Here is a 15,155-nt window from a genome sequence, read left to right as displayed (position 1 = left end):
GCAGGGCTCTCACGATGATAAAGTTTTATACAAATTACACAATAGACGTCTGATGGCACTCCCTTTGTTCCCCACCATCAGGAATGTGCTTCCGGTTGATAAAGTGTTCTATTTCCAAACAATGGCAGGCATTTCAAAAGGGGGTGTTGTCCTCCAACAGGTTTTATTTAGCTGCTAACCAATGATGCAGCTCCCATATGCTTATATTTCTGTGTCATTCTATGTCATTCTCCTCACCATTCTCACTGAACAGTACCTATCAAATTGAGAAGGGGGTAAAATGTGACCTACATTCAAAACCGCAAAGAGATGCAGCGTTTCCTGTGCTTCGAAAACAAAACGAGGCCTCTCTTCACACAAAAAAAGAAGGAGAAAAAAAACATGCTCTTCAAGTCTTGCACATTCTTGCAGTGTTAGTGCCTTGAGTCTGAAAGGCCCTACAAAATAATCTTTATATCCATAGCAATCATTATCCGCATCATAATGATACAGCAATAAATATGAATAGGCTAATTTAGCGAGGCTTTATTCCATTAATACCTAACTGCAATTACTTACAAAAAATTACACACTCCTTCTCCTACGGAAGGAGGAAAGGAAAATGAGAAAAATCACTGTCTGAGAGGCCTACTCTGAGGTGCAAGCTTACAGTAGTATATGAATGCAGTGCAGCTATAGCCTTTAAACAAATTTAATTAGTCTCCAGCTGGAGCGCTCGGGATCACAACAAGGACGACAGCATAACATGTCAGGACCCAGTGGCTCAGAGTTGGGGAATGCAGGGTATTTGTGGTGAGTGAGGAGGACGTGCTGTTCTTCTCGTCGATGTTTGTATCCTTTGTGTGTGTGTGCCTCTGGAAGGTTGGCGTTGGCCCTGCCTGGGAACGAGGAGTTTGCTTTCCTCTCTTGGGCTTTGATGTGTTTCCCACACAAGAAAATGAAACTCCACCCCCCCTCCTCTCCCCCCTTCCCCACGCGCCTTCCCCCAGTCCTGAGGAATGCAGATCAACATCACGTCTCTGTTGTGTGTTTTGACTGAGAGAGGGCACATTATCATTGAGAAAATGCAGATAGGAGAATAACATGACGTCTGACCCTACACAGAGCCCTCAGCAAGATTCGAAAAAAATAAGTGACGACATGTTTGACATGTACATTTCTCCCTGAAACCTCTCTCTGTTGCTCTCTCTCTCTCTCTCTCTCTTTGCTGTCAGTGGTCTTGTGCATTCCCGTACAGCCGCTGTGGCTTTTCCCAGCACCTCAAGCCCCTCTCAGTATAGAGGCAGCATTGTGAGGGGGTGGAGTGGATGACCTCATGGGTTTGGCATTGGGAAAACAGGACTGGTAGGAGCCTCGTGCCCGGCCCCTCTGGCTTGAGACCGAGACCACCCGAGATGGAAAAGAGACAGAGAGAGGGCCGAGAGAGACAGAGACAGGACTGTGATGTGGAGTGGCTGTGCAATGTGAGAGATCAGGTGGAGAGCATGAGCCGAGAATAGCCTACAGAAATGAAAGCTGGAGAGCAAGCCAAGTTGAAAATAAATTAAAAACAAAAACTAAAAGAACTAATGTCAAATGAATAACTAGTTATCTATGGATAGAAAAAGTCAACAAACACAGACAGGCAAAACCCCCTTACAAATACATATGAAATTCAAGAAACACTGTATGTTTTGGATGGTGTTCCAATCTCTTCCCATATATCCTCCGTTTGTTTTGCTTTGGATGGTACATGTTGGCCTATATTTAAAGCCATTGTCTCCATCACAATGGGTGTACCCATGATGTGAATAGCATTTAAGCGCAGATTGCGTAACCTTCATCCGTACCCTTTTTGTCTGTTGTGACTTCGGGCATATTTTTGCTTAGACCACAACTTAAAGTGCCATCAGCAACTCAGCTGCTGTCAGAAGCACATCACGTCTGCACCGCTTTACATAACGTCCTCCCTTCATGTTGGGACATGTCTCAGCCCAGACCCTGAGAGTTCTGTCTCGGGTACACTATGTGCTTGACCAAGCCCTGATGTAACAGGCCAGTCATCCCTCTACAAAAAAAAGAAAAGAAAAAAAAGGCTGCCGTCCAATTGCTTCCCCACATGGCCTTTCCTGGGCTGAGCATTGGCCAGCGCGACTCGGTGTTGCTGTTGCAGACTGCTGTCGGCCCATTACAAGTACTAATGTGAAGTCATTTGGTCTGATGCATGGATTACGTGTTGTCAAAACAGCTGGTGCTGCTTGCTGCTGCTTTGTGATTGTTTACAGGAGCTGCTATGGGATGAAGCATCCCTCCAGCCCTCACAAATGAATGTTATGGAAGTGTTATGGCATGACATGTTGGCGAAAGATGTTGTAACAGAACTGTAGTAACTCACTATGGAAAGCTTCGACTGAAAGGTTCACACAGAAAAGGGTGCAGTACACACTTGGCCTTGTCGGTCTTAACCTTCACATAGCTGAGTGATGACCTCAGTGACACCAGACAGATGAACGTCTGAGAATAATACCACAGAAACCCTCCGAAAGTCTCCTACGTAGTTTCATTTTAGTGACGGACTGGTGAAAATGTAGGATGCCCCATTAAAGCGACATAAAGTTCTTTTACCTTAAAATCCCGGCTTCAAGGTCATGCCACACTGACTACAATAAGGAGAATGGAGTCTCTGAAATTGCTGGTGTGTGCCCGAAATGCCTGGTATTACACTGTAATGTTGCATGTCGAAAAGTGGAATTCTGTTACTTTAAGATCAACTTGTCATACCTCAGTGTAAAGATTTGTAATGACAAGAATAAAATATGTTTAGTTTAATTTTGTTAAAGTTTAGATTCTTTACAATGTCAATATCAGATTCAGTGTTATCATTTTTTTTCTATTATGTTATAATTGTGTTTACTGTTTTGTGTGTTTTGTCTACAATGTCTATGACTAAGGCGTCATATGGCGCCAAATAGCCAGCCATAACCATAACCATAACCATGTTGTGAAAAGATGTGCAATGACCACATGAATTTCCCCTTGTGGGATAATAAAGTTCACCTTGGCCTTGCTGTTTACTGGTGCACATTTATAATGGGGATAAAAACATGAAATATCAACCTTGAACACAAGTCTACCCAAACAGCCTTTACATTCAGCAGTGCATTTGAAACAGCATTGAATCACACTGAATCACCACTGAAACCACCATCTATCAACTGTTCTGTTCTGTAAGGTGAAAATAATGCATAACAGCTTTGCCTCGTGATTGCATGTGCATGCTCTGACTTCTCCCAACAAGGTGCGCCAGCCAACATAACAATCCTGTTCTCATGTTAGTCTAATGGGTGAGGTGCCATAAGGCTTTTCAATAACAAAGACTCACAAAATAATCTGTAACCGCAATGTTTTTTCTGCTATCTAAAAATACCTAGGTATAATAGTATATATTTTGTGCTATCTATGGAGTAGATAGAAGCGTATTTGATAACAAAAAATTTCAAAATCAGCCTTCTTATGCAGCCTATAGCCACATCAGCATGTGACAAATGCTTTAAACTCTTTTTGATTGAGGTGCAGTAAACAATTGAGGGACATCATTCTCAGTCTCCATCACCAACCCAGTCTCCAGCTTGTGATCCGATTGTTTTGTTTTTTCTTTCATATGGAGCAAATGACTGCTTTGAACTACATTCTGCAGAAATGTGTGCAAGGATGGGAAGGGTGCACACACCCTTACACCTGATTGTCTGATACTACAGTATATTGGAAGTCACTGAAACAATCAGTTAATAATTAAAACACTGTGCATGAGGAATCTTTGGTAGCAGAGTTCAGCTTTTTGCCCATCTACCAGTGAACTCAAAATGATAGACTCATATCTGGACTCAGGGAAATCCCTTACATGTTTTTAGGCATAATTGAGATTATCACCAAATGCCCCTCGATCCCCAGACTGGAGTACACCTCTGTGCGGTAAAAACAACTTTTACTTTCCTCGTACAATTATTGGTGGGAAACACAGACAGTGGTACTTTCCACGTCTGAAACGAAAGATATTTTAATTTCGATTTCAATTTCAATACCACCGCACCTTAGTGCCATGAAATGCATGGTGCATGCATGGGGCATTCAGTAACCTAAATGTCCGTCAGTTGATTCCTTGGGCTTCTGTGAGATTCATTTGAGATCTTTCGGTCACACCACATCACACACTGAGTTGCCGAAACTGAGTGGTGTCTGCTTTTGATGCGACTGTACGATAAAATGTCTGCAAGCATAGACAAGCCTGATACCTATTTGGCTTGGGCTACATTTCCTGTAGTGATACCAACCATTTTTGAAAGGGTTCCAAAGATGGGAAGACAGCTATTAAAGACACTCAGTTGTCAGCTTTCTTTATCCTGTTGAGGCCTGTGGCCATGCTTGATGCTTGAATTCTATGATAAGAATGACTATTTCATGGTTTATAATAAGGAGCCCAAAGAAAACACAAATTCCAGTTTCTGCAGTTGTGAGCTGGCACATTTCCCAGGCCCACCTAGCGTGAAGCTCTCTCATGGGAACTGTGTGGGAGCGTGCACTCATCTGTCAAGGTATTACCTCATGGCTTGATGGCCTCGACAAGAAGCCAGAGCCTTTCGGGCCTGCATGTACAAACAAGGAGTCATATCATGACACCACTGAACTGGCACGTTCCATCACGCCCCCAAAGGGTATAGCTCTAAAGGGGTAGTTGGGAATTTTGGACCTAGGACCTCATTTCCAAGTTAGCCAGTGTTTTTAGCGGCAGGCTAGCACATACCATTGATTTCCGCTAGCCTAGCACCAACTCTGCAACTAAGAAGGACTGGATTAAATGTGCTGAAAACAGTCTCCACTGATAAATATCACTCTAACTAACTTGGAAATGAAGTCTTACGTGCAAAATTCCAAACTATCCCTTTAAGTCTGACTGTGCACACAGCTGAGGTGAGAGGACCTGTCTCACTGGTCAACCCCTTGCAGTGGGTCTGACTGACCTTTCTAAGGCCCTGACAGTCTGGGGAAACATGGAGCAATCTGGTGGGGGGAAATGCATGTCTCTTGTTAGGCGACATCGCAGCACCATGGGAATGGGGGCGGACGTGTGAAGACGCAGCGCAGTTTAAAGGCCTGTGTTTGCTTGCACAACAAGGAAACACAGTGAGCGAGAAACAAGACGGGCGTCATTCTAAAGGAGCAAAGCAACTGTTGACACAGTAGAATGTGCCATGGAGTCTACAGACACACTCTTTAGTGTAACCCACCTTAAAACTGAAAAAGGCCGGATTTCCCAGATTCGTTAAGAAGCTCTTAATTGCTAAGAACTTCTTAGGAGCGCTCTAAGAACGCTCCTAAGAAGTTCTTAGCACTTAAGAGCTTCTTAACAAATCTGGGAATCGCAGCCAAAGACTGAGATCAACATGTGTGTTGGTCCCCCCGATACTTGCCTGGCTCTTGTGCTCTGGCGTGGATAAAACACTGAAAAACAATACCTAGTTTGCTTTATACCGGTGTCACCTGTTGATGCTGCTGTTTGCCAGACAAAAACTCACTCAAAGTTTCTTAAAGTCTGTGCTCTCCTCTTTCTTGTGTCAGAGGACAATTTTTCCTTCTATCTGTGTGTGTGTGTGTGTGTGTGTGTGTGTGTGTACGTGCATGCATGCATGTGTGTGTTTGCGTGTGGTTGTATGTGAAACATCTATTTCCCTATTCCCTGACAGCTGTCAAGCTTTTAGTCAGCCCCCTATAGTTTACAGGTTTCCCTGCATCACTTCCTGTTTCTGAGGTCGGAACACATATTCGCTTCATGGTTTCTGGCTGGCTAGAGCACAATGGTTAATGGTGAAGGAAGTATTTTACATGGGGGGTGTGGGGGTGGGGGCACACTAACCATAAACTGGAAGTAGACGTCATGGTATTTCACACAAGATAGTAGTTCTTTCGGACATTCCCACTCCGGTGTAGTGTGGTTTGCTGGTGAGCTATTTTTATTCAGATTCTATTTTATAGGCTTAAAGTAGTAAAAGAGGATGTGTCTCTTAGCCTATCCACCTTTAATCCCATCACTGAAGGTCAGAGTAAACGAGCACATTCTTTAGAGAGGTGTATCAATACGTCTCTAATTGTGTGGGCGGTTGACAACAACAACCACCTCTTTGAAGTGCATGCTCCTTGAGCAATCTTGTAGCTGGCTGAGTTTAGTTCGCTAGGTAGGTATTAATTTTCTTGCACAAAGTGTAACATAGAGTGCGTCACGTGCTGAAATCAAAGACTCTACAAACTATTTATAAAAATCCAACTGGTCCAATTGATTCAACTTAAACAGATGAAAAATGTCCATGGGCAAAAATATCTGCACAACACAGCGCACGGCATGGTGTCTTTGAACAGACAGCTTATCGTTCCACTTATCATTTGGACTTTACTCAAACCTTTCCTGTCACTCATGCAGGTCTCTCTCTCTCTCGCTCTCTCTCCTTCATGTTTTTCACCTCCCCTTTCATTCCTCCCTTCTCGCTAGGCTTGTTTATCCCTGTTTGTTGGCACATTTATCATGTTCCTGTTTACGGTATCTCATGCTCAGGAAAGCGAAAGACTGAAAGGGGACTCTTTGTTTAGGACATGTCAGAGTTTGGTTTATAACGTAATTCAATTCGGTTCAATTCAATTTTATTTATACGGTGCCACAACATGAAACTCCTTTTTAGCAGCAGAACCACAGCTCATAAGGGGGTGCCTATCTGCCAGGGGCCAGCTGAGTTCATACACTCATATCAGGATAAGCCCGCACTAACAGCATGGGTATGGGAAACAAACATAAGAAATAACATAATACCGTGTCAGTGGATGGAGAATGGAAATGCGTAGAGGCCCAAATTAAATGTAATGGCTGCAGGACAGCCAGTGGGTGTGCCACAGCCTCAAACTTCTTTGACCTGAGGCCCGGTCATGTCAGACTTTGGGTCATATAGGGCCCACCCACATGCCGGACAGTGGTTTCAGTGTCTCTCGCATGCTGATGTGTGCACACACATTAAATGAATGCTCATACCAAGACAATCTAATTGTATGCCTCTATGTTTGACGACACCAAATTAGCAAGTATTTCTTGACGGGGGAAACATTTGTTTTCTTTTTGGTCTGCGGTCATGATCTATTGTGCTGCTAAAGTGTAAAAATAGTTCACCATGAAATCAGCTAACATGTTGTAAGGGAGAAAATCTAATTAAATCTTTGGAACCCAGTGTCTGGCCAGAGGTTATTATTCAACCTCAGTTCTCAAGACTCATCAAATTCCCAGACGAGGAGCAATTTTGGTCAGTTCTGGACAGTGAAAGGTTGACTTCTCCAACCTCTTATAGTCTCAGAGAGGCCATTGGAAGGCCTAACACTGTTCTGTTGGCTGTATGAATGAAGCCTAAAGTTTACCACTCTGTCACATGTCAGACTGTAAGTCTGTTGTCACAAGACCTCCTATGTCTACTAAAGCTGCTCCAAGCAGGATATGACTCCATGTTTACATAGAGCCATATTTGTCTTTCATTCATAAAAGCTTCTATCAGATTCATGGTGATGACTGATTGCACTTCTCACAAACCAATAAATAACGTATTTACATTAACGTCTTAGATATAGGAAGTGTACAGTTCTTTCCTGTGTAAAATTAGCATTTTTACTGCCTGCTGATAGCTCTGTTTTTATGGTTATATTGTCGTAAATGGTCATAAAACTCTGAAAAAGAAAAAAGAAACACGGTAAAAGTTGTATATTCACAGGACGCGTACATGTGTTTATGTCCTCACCTGGAGATGTGGGAATATGTTTTAAAGTCAAGTCAAGAGGTTTTTTATTGTCATTGCACCTTGTAGTTACAAAGTGAAGTGAAGTTTTGACGAAATCCTTGTCGCTGGTTTTACAAATGGCTGCCTGTATACAGTATGTGATTTTCCAGCTATAGCTGTTTGGCAGTTTACATTCCAAATGGTCAGTTCCCATGTTAACTGATCTACCCTGATAACAAACTGGTTCAATGTCATCATCATATCACTGTAGTAAGCAGGACTCTGATACCTATAAACACAACTACGTTGCACCTTTCCCACACTTTCCCAGGTCCCTGAGGGCTAAGGAGAGTATAAACCCCCATCTGACCAGGCTGAGAGCTGAAGATCTCGTCACTTCTCACCAGTAGGCATTGATCTCAGTTTACAAACACACAGACACTCCGCCTCTTTTGCTGCACCCTGAATGCTGTAAAAAAAAAATTGTGTGAAATATGGAATCTGATGAGAAATGGATCAATGCAATGACGGAAATGTCTGTAGACGTATGTTCAAATTGTTTTTATGCAATGATGGTGTACTTGGTGTGCATCGCTGTGTGTTTATATGCTGCTAATGCTGTTTTCTGTTTCTATTCATTATGTTTAAGTACTGTAACACTAGAAATTCAATTATATGTGTATATAGACTTTTTTTTGTATATACCATTTTTTTGGAATGAAGCACTGACTGGGGAGCACTTTTGTACAATTGTGTTGTACCTGTGACAATGATAGCAAAGACACATTCTATTCTATTCTATTCTCTCAATTTTTCACACTCAGTTTTCTCTCAACCCAATGCTCTCTTCAGCCACTCACACACCTATAGTTTGTAATGTCTACCTTTAAGAGCAAGAACACATATCAGTCAAGTTAGTTTACAGAAGAAAAACATGCACAGCTTTGTTTCTATTTTCACAAAGGGTAGAGTGGAGACTGCACTGTCCCCTTAGGGGTCCTTTGAAGAACCATTCAAAATGGTTAGAAGAACCATTTAGGGGTTCCATGTGAAGCATGCAATATAATTGTTTTTCTTAGAGTGCACCTTAAAAAGCTGATACTGCAAGTGTAGCTATTTCACAAACGTATTTCAAGTAAGAGAAAATAATGGCTCTCTCACAGCGATCACTCTCTGTTAGTGATCAAATGTACAGCCCTTATGATGTTCTAAATCTTCAAGCATCCAGGGAGACAATCAGGCAAGCCACATACATGTCTGAATTGTAACTTTTTAAAATCATGTTATCCATATCTCAATCTACGTTTATAGTTCATTCTGTTATCTAACCTCCATTAAATGTTGCACATTGAACCCACATTTAAGTTTTCTACCTGAAAAGGTTTTAAACCCTATGTTGCATTCTTCTTATTATGCTTCCATAAAATATGTACACAAAGGCAGTCTAAGAAAGGATGAGTATGTTGCAAAGACATGACTGACAAGTCCAACTCAATCACCTGTCAAACATTGTGCAAGGAATATCCTAAGACCTACTGCAATAAATGGATGCGATTTACTGCCACATGAGGTTTAGTCATGCTTATTTGGCAATAGCTCAGCGGAGGTCAAATGCATGATCCGAACCAGGCCAAGGTTACTGTGGGCTGATGTTCCACATCAGCTGTTCTCGTCACCGTTCCAACTCACTAACATTAGCAAGTGACTCACATATAGAACTGCATAATTCAATATCATTGAAAGGTGAATCAGCCCACACAGTGATGATCTATATAATACATCATGTCTTATCGCAAACTTAACTTGAAATCACAATCTTTTTTCTTTTCATGAAGCATTGTCATTAGCAATGTTGTCAACAGTTATTTTCAGCAAAACTGTGACAGCTTGGCCTATCATCCGTGCACACAGCATCCTTTAGTTCATTTATGTTGTAAACATTTGTGAATTCCCCAACAAGACACATTAGCAAAGAACCATTTTAAGAGCAGACAACAAGGCCAACATTATGGGATTTAGATTTAAACCGCAAGTTGAACAAACCAGCCCAGAATAGCATCCCTTTGTCTCAGAAAAACAGGAGACAGACAGGCAGACATACCTTAACTACTAGCCTTTGTTAGACATATCAACAGAGTGGTTATCTGTTGGATAACTCAGGCTCATGGACGATGAGCAGCTGGAGAAAATAATAGGCCTGTTCTTGCCTTTGACCCAATTTGTGGGAAAGAAAAATCAGTGGAAGATATAATCTTATGAAAGGTAAGGGATTGTTTAAAGATCATAGAAGATGTTGACATTCCTTGTCAGTTGCTTGTCATTTCTTTTCAAAAAGAGTCTCAAAAACATGAAACATAACTTTGATGTCGTAGCCTACACCATACACACACACACACACACACACACACACACAGCACAAACAGCAAACCTCTGCAGACAAAGAACGGTAGTTGGAGAGAAATGAGGTCACAGGTGGGTGCGCTCCCCCACGTTAGAGAGCTCAGAAGGAGATGGCAGGGTTCACTGCGCTCACTCTGCACTGTGTAATTATGGTACAGTCAGTGCGCCCAAGGCCTCAGTGATGCTCGCCTGAGCTGTTTAAGGACCTGCACATCAAGTCATGCTAATAAGGGGATATCATTGGAAGAAGGAAGCTATTAGTGGCAGTCCTCCTTCCTCATTCTGTCCATCCCGTGTGCTTGCTTGCCCTGACTGAGATCTCATGACAAACTTTCCAGTCTCCCGTTTTCATGACTGTCCTTTTTTTTTCAAGGACAGACACATGTTAGTTCCTCTAACACTGCATGACTTCATTATGGTTGTCACATTGTTAAGCTTCTTCTCATTCTGAGCTGTTGAAATATAAATAGCACTTAAACATGACATGCTCTTGTCAATGACTACATGGTCACACAATCAGACAAGGTGGAGTTGAGATGTTTTTGATGTTCAATTTAGTCTTGAATTTCTGCCTCAGTCATATGTTGAAAGATAAGCTCATGAGATGTGATTAGTCTGTTTGAGACTCGTATTCGAGGATGGGGTTTGGAATAAGCTACTGTATATACTGACTAGACATCAGTTTTGACCGCATGTGTCAGTTGAGTGAAAACATCTTCTGAATGCAGCTGGACACGTCATCAGCACTGTGTCTGGATTCATTGGGAGTTTCTGGTTTATCAACATCGTACTCTCCCTCCGCCAGGTGACCTAATAGAAGATAATCAAACCCCTGCTTCATTCCAGCAAGTCACCAACTGACAACCGGTTGACCCAGGTTCAATTCCTGAACCAGCCATTGTGAGTGTGTGTCGGGATAAAAACGTCTGCTAAATATCAATGAACGCTAACTTTAACAACCAGCTACTTTGCACCCAGGGGTTGCTCTCCCTTCACCTCAGGGAGAGTGAGTATGACGCTGAGACCTGAAACCCCAAGTGATACCAGGAACATCTTTGACTGGCCATTCTCAAACTGTTCCCTCAAAGTTGGGAGCATGGAATTGTCCAAAATCTCTTGGTTAATGCTGAAGCATTCAGAGTTCCTTTTACTGGAACTTATAGGGGCAAAGCCCAGCTCAGGGATGGCCCCTTCTGGTTCCTGCACCAGTGCACAAAGCAAGGTCCATAAAGACATGGATGACAGAGTTTGGTGTGGATGAAATTGACTGGCCTGCACAGAGTCCTGACTGAGAACATGCGCTTCTGGAAGAATGGCCAAAAATTCCCATAAACACACTCCTTAATCTTGTGAAAAGCCTTCCCAGAGGAGTTGAAGCTGTTATAGCTGCAAAGGGTCACTTAAGTAAGGGATAATCAACGACGCGCCGTGCGTTTATAGGAAAATAATGCACGTTCGAAGTGGTAATAAGGACCCGACGCTGCTAGCATGCAGTAGCCTGAAAAGTTGTGGATTCAATTCCTGGCTTCCACCATTGTGCTCTTGAGAAAGGTGCTTAAACCCAAGTTACTCCAGGGACAATGTAGTCCCTTGTAATATAGTCAATATGTGTTGTAACTTTGGTTTAAACATTTCTGATAAATTAATAAATGCAAATTACTAAATGTCATTCTGTCTCACATGAGGAGGTTAGCTGGATCACAGAGAGATGGTTATCTGCTTTGAGGAGCTTTCCTCAGTGGGGGCCCAGACACCCACATTTCCGCCCAGGATTGTCCTTTCTAGCCTGACTCTCGCCAGACCCTTGTAGTTCCGCCATGCTCCACCAGAGGCGTTTCGCTGAGCTCCACACAAGGGTCTGGACGCGAGGGCAATCCAAACCCCTGTGCCAGTGATCAAAAAATGAGCAGCCAATCAGGAGCGCCGAAGCGAGTGTTTGATTCAAATAACAATGGCGGCACGCAGCGAGGAGTCTTGTGCTGACATTGATTCTGCTATTTCAACCGTTTTGTCGAATCTATCGAGTATTCATTCTTTCAGAGAATAGTTTTGAAGACATTTATTGGTGGCAAGGATGTTTTTACTCTTCTTCCGACCGGGTTTGGCAAGAACTTGAAGAAGCCTAGCACGTCATTCAAGATAACAGGCAAGTGGTTTATCAAATCACATGTGAGGATGTTTTACAAGGACCCGCCTTCAGAAATACATCTCCTATCGAGAAGTCCCAGATCCTTGTGTGAAGCAGACAGCGAACTACAGGATCTGGCGAAAGTCAGGTTATGTCCTTTCAGTGACATTGTCCCATTTTGTCTTGGCTCCTTGTGTCGTCATGGCCACAGATCTGTGCGTTCTTAATAATTCCTCCATTGCTATCCTGCCGTACCACATGTCCGTTTTATTTGTTTGTGTCCATATGGGAGGCAGGGAAAGATTTCAGCCCGACTTTGCATAGCAACTATACATTTCTTGGAAGCTCATTCAACTGGGCTCATTCAACTCAGGTCAACTTAGGACAAAGGTTTACCAGAAATGAAACATCAGCAATCACCAAGATTGAGGTCAATATGTTCAATATGTATAACTCTGTAAAAAAAACAAAAATGACAGCGGGTCTCACCTGACCATTTATGAAAACATTAAGGAAATATGATCTCAGCTCCAAGGGTTCACTGAGTTCTGTGATGAATGCTGAGGCCATAGGTTACGTGTTGTTTTCCATTGCCCTCCACCCCCAACTTGTGACATGAAACATCAGCCAAGGCTTCATTCCAAACAGACAAGTCTAGACCTGTAGCAGGTTAACCTTGTGGCCTACAGCTATTGACACTGGCCACGAAGACCCAACGAAAATGCTAATACAGACGTTCTGACTATGCCAAAACATCTTGAAAACACAAAGGGTGGCAGAAATGGCTTGCATAATGGGAAGTAGGTGACCTACATAGTCACACACACACAGTCAGTGGTTAAAAAAAACAACTAACCTACATATTGTGTGCAGCGATGATTCATTTAGAACTGAAAATGGGTATTGTCTTCTTATATGTGAATATAAGGATATTCTATGATGACGACAAAAATTTTTTAAACAAATGCAAATAATAAATACACATCTCTAGATTGGAACGCTGCATCATTTGAAATGTGTCACAGGACACTCATTAACTCCTATCAAATTACACGTCTGCATCTATTTACTTGGCAGACAGGTTCATGAGAACTGCCTGTAACTGTGGTTCTTGTAAGGTATTTACAGTGTGTGATCCCTGGGAATTGAAACTAAATTTGCGGTGTTGTGAGCTCTTTGCCCTACCAGTTGAGCTAAAGGTCATCAACTTAATAAAACTCCATTCTGAGATCACAACAATACATGTTTGTTGTTACATAATACCTCCTCCTGGTAAATATATTTATTTCACTAGAGTGTAATTAGTCTGACATGAAGAACCCCCACAACACTGCCACTATAAAATGGACCCCAAAACTTATCGAGGTGTTATGGGCCATTTTAGCATCTTCTGGCATTGAACAGACTGCCTACACAACAGCACAAATCTGAAACTGGGTTGAGACTGAGTGTAGAAAAATTCCACTGGACAGCAAATTAGTTAGAAGTGTTGAATGTTACTGAGACTTCCTCTTGATAAAGGTCATAACAGTACAGCTTGACAATAACACACTTTTTGGTAGTGTACACAACACCGCAGGCCATGAGACAGAAACCATAAACACAGAAAATCACTTCTGCCATTGATTGACTTGTGTACCCATATGAGCAACGATGACAGGAGAGGAGTAGATATTTTTCCTTGAGGTAAGGAGATCAGATTCAGATGTTCAAGACCAAAACTGGGGACATGATCCCAAGAATGAGTTCATTTCAGTTCAGTTTGACTATCAATTTGATTGAAATACATACGTTTTATCTTCAAAAAACAGGGACATAGGTAGTTTTTCTGTATATGTACAACCAAAAACGGGGACTGTCCCCTGAAACCGGGGATGTCTGGTCACCCTACCTTGAGGAGCATTATGATGCGAAACAGACATAGCAGCCTCTTTTGAATATAAACAGCCTTTCCAGCATAATGTTAAAAGCTCACTGATAGGCTAGACAGAGCACCAGCGTGCCATAGGTCTCTAGAGACTGACAAACTCATCACAGCAGCAAATAACATTCCATAAGGGTATGGAGGAGTGGTGCAGTCTGTTTAATCATCACTCACCAGTATGGGTGTAAATACCACACTCATACCTCAAGCATTGCCAGTCAGTGACGGTCTAAACACACTGTTGCATATAACCTTAACAGAGGTCGGACAGGACACCAGCCGAGCCGATTGAGCCAGGCTGCCAGCAAAAGCAAGACCTTCACCAAGAGGGGCCACAAACCCGTCGTCCTTGCATTAGACAAGAAATAATGGCCCAACATACCCTTGCAAGGTTTTATAAGAGGGTGTAGCTGCCAACTCTGGATAACAAACACACAGCAGATATCGCAAGGGTGAGGCTGTCCTTGCAGTTGTGTGGCACACCTCAAGATATGTTGGGAATGTTTGCAATTGCCTGTTGGACTCACAGGCACATAAACTCAATTGCAACAGACATCGTAGCCTTCATTAGCTTGATGTAGTTTAATGTGACAGCTACATTTAGTGACCATTTTACACCGACTGCACTTGGGTAAAACCCAAGTGTGGAAAACAGTGACCTTTCTTTCGAATGAACACAACGCTTTTGGTTTTGTTTTGAGTAGACAGAACCAATCTAACAAAGTGCAGCAAGGTAACTTAGAGATGTTTACACTCAACTGCTAAAAACAAGAGAATGCGCGCACATCTCAGTACCTTGATGAAGGACCTTGGTCCGAAACGTTGTGCTAAACGTTTGGGAGCTTCTATCAATGTGCGGACCTTTATCATTTCTTTACACTCAACTGCTCCAACATGAGAAATTGACAACAGGTGTCACCAT

This window comes from Sardina pilchardus, chromosome 6, assembly GCF_963854185.1.
Source record: "Sardina pilchardus chromosome 6, fSarPil1.1, whole genome shotgun sequence".
In the NCBI taxonomy this organism is placed as follows: domain Eukaryota; kingdom Metazoa; phylum Chordata; class Actinopteri; order Clupeiformes; family Clupeidae; genus Sardina; species Sardina pilchardus.
This window is presented reverse-complemented; position numbering follows the sequence as displayed.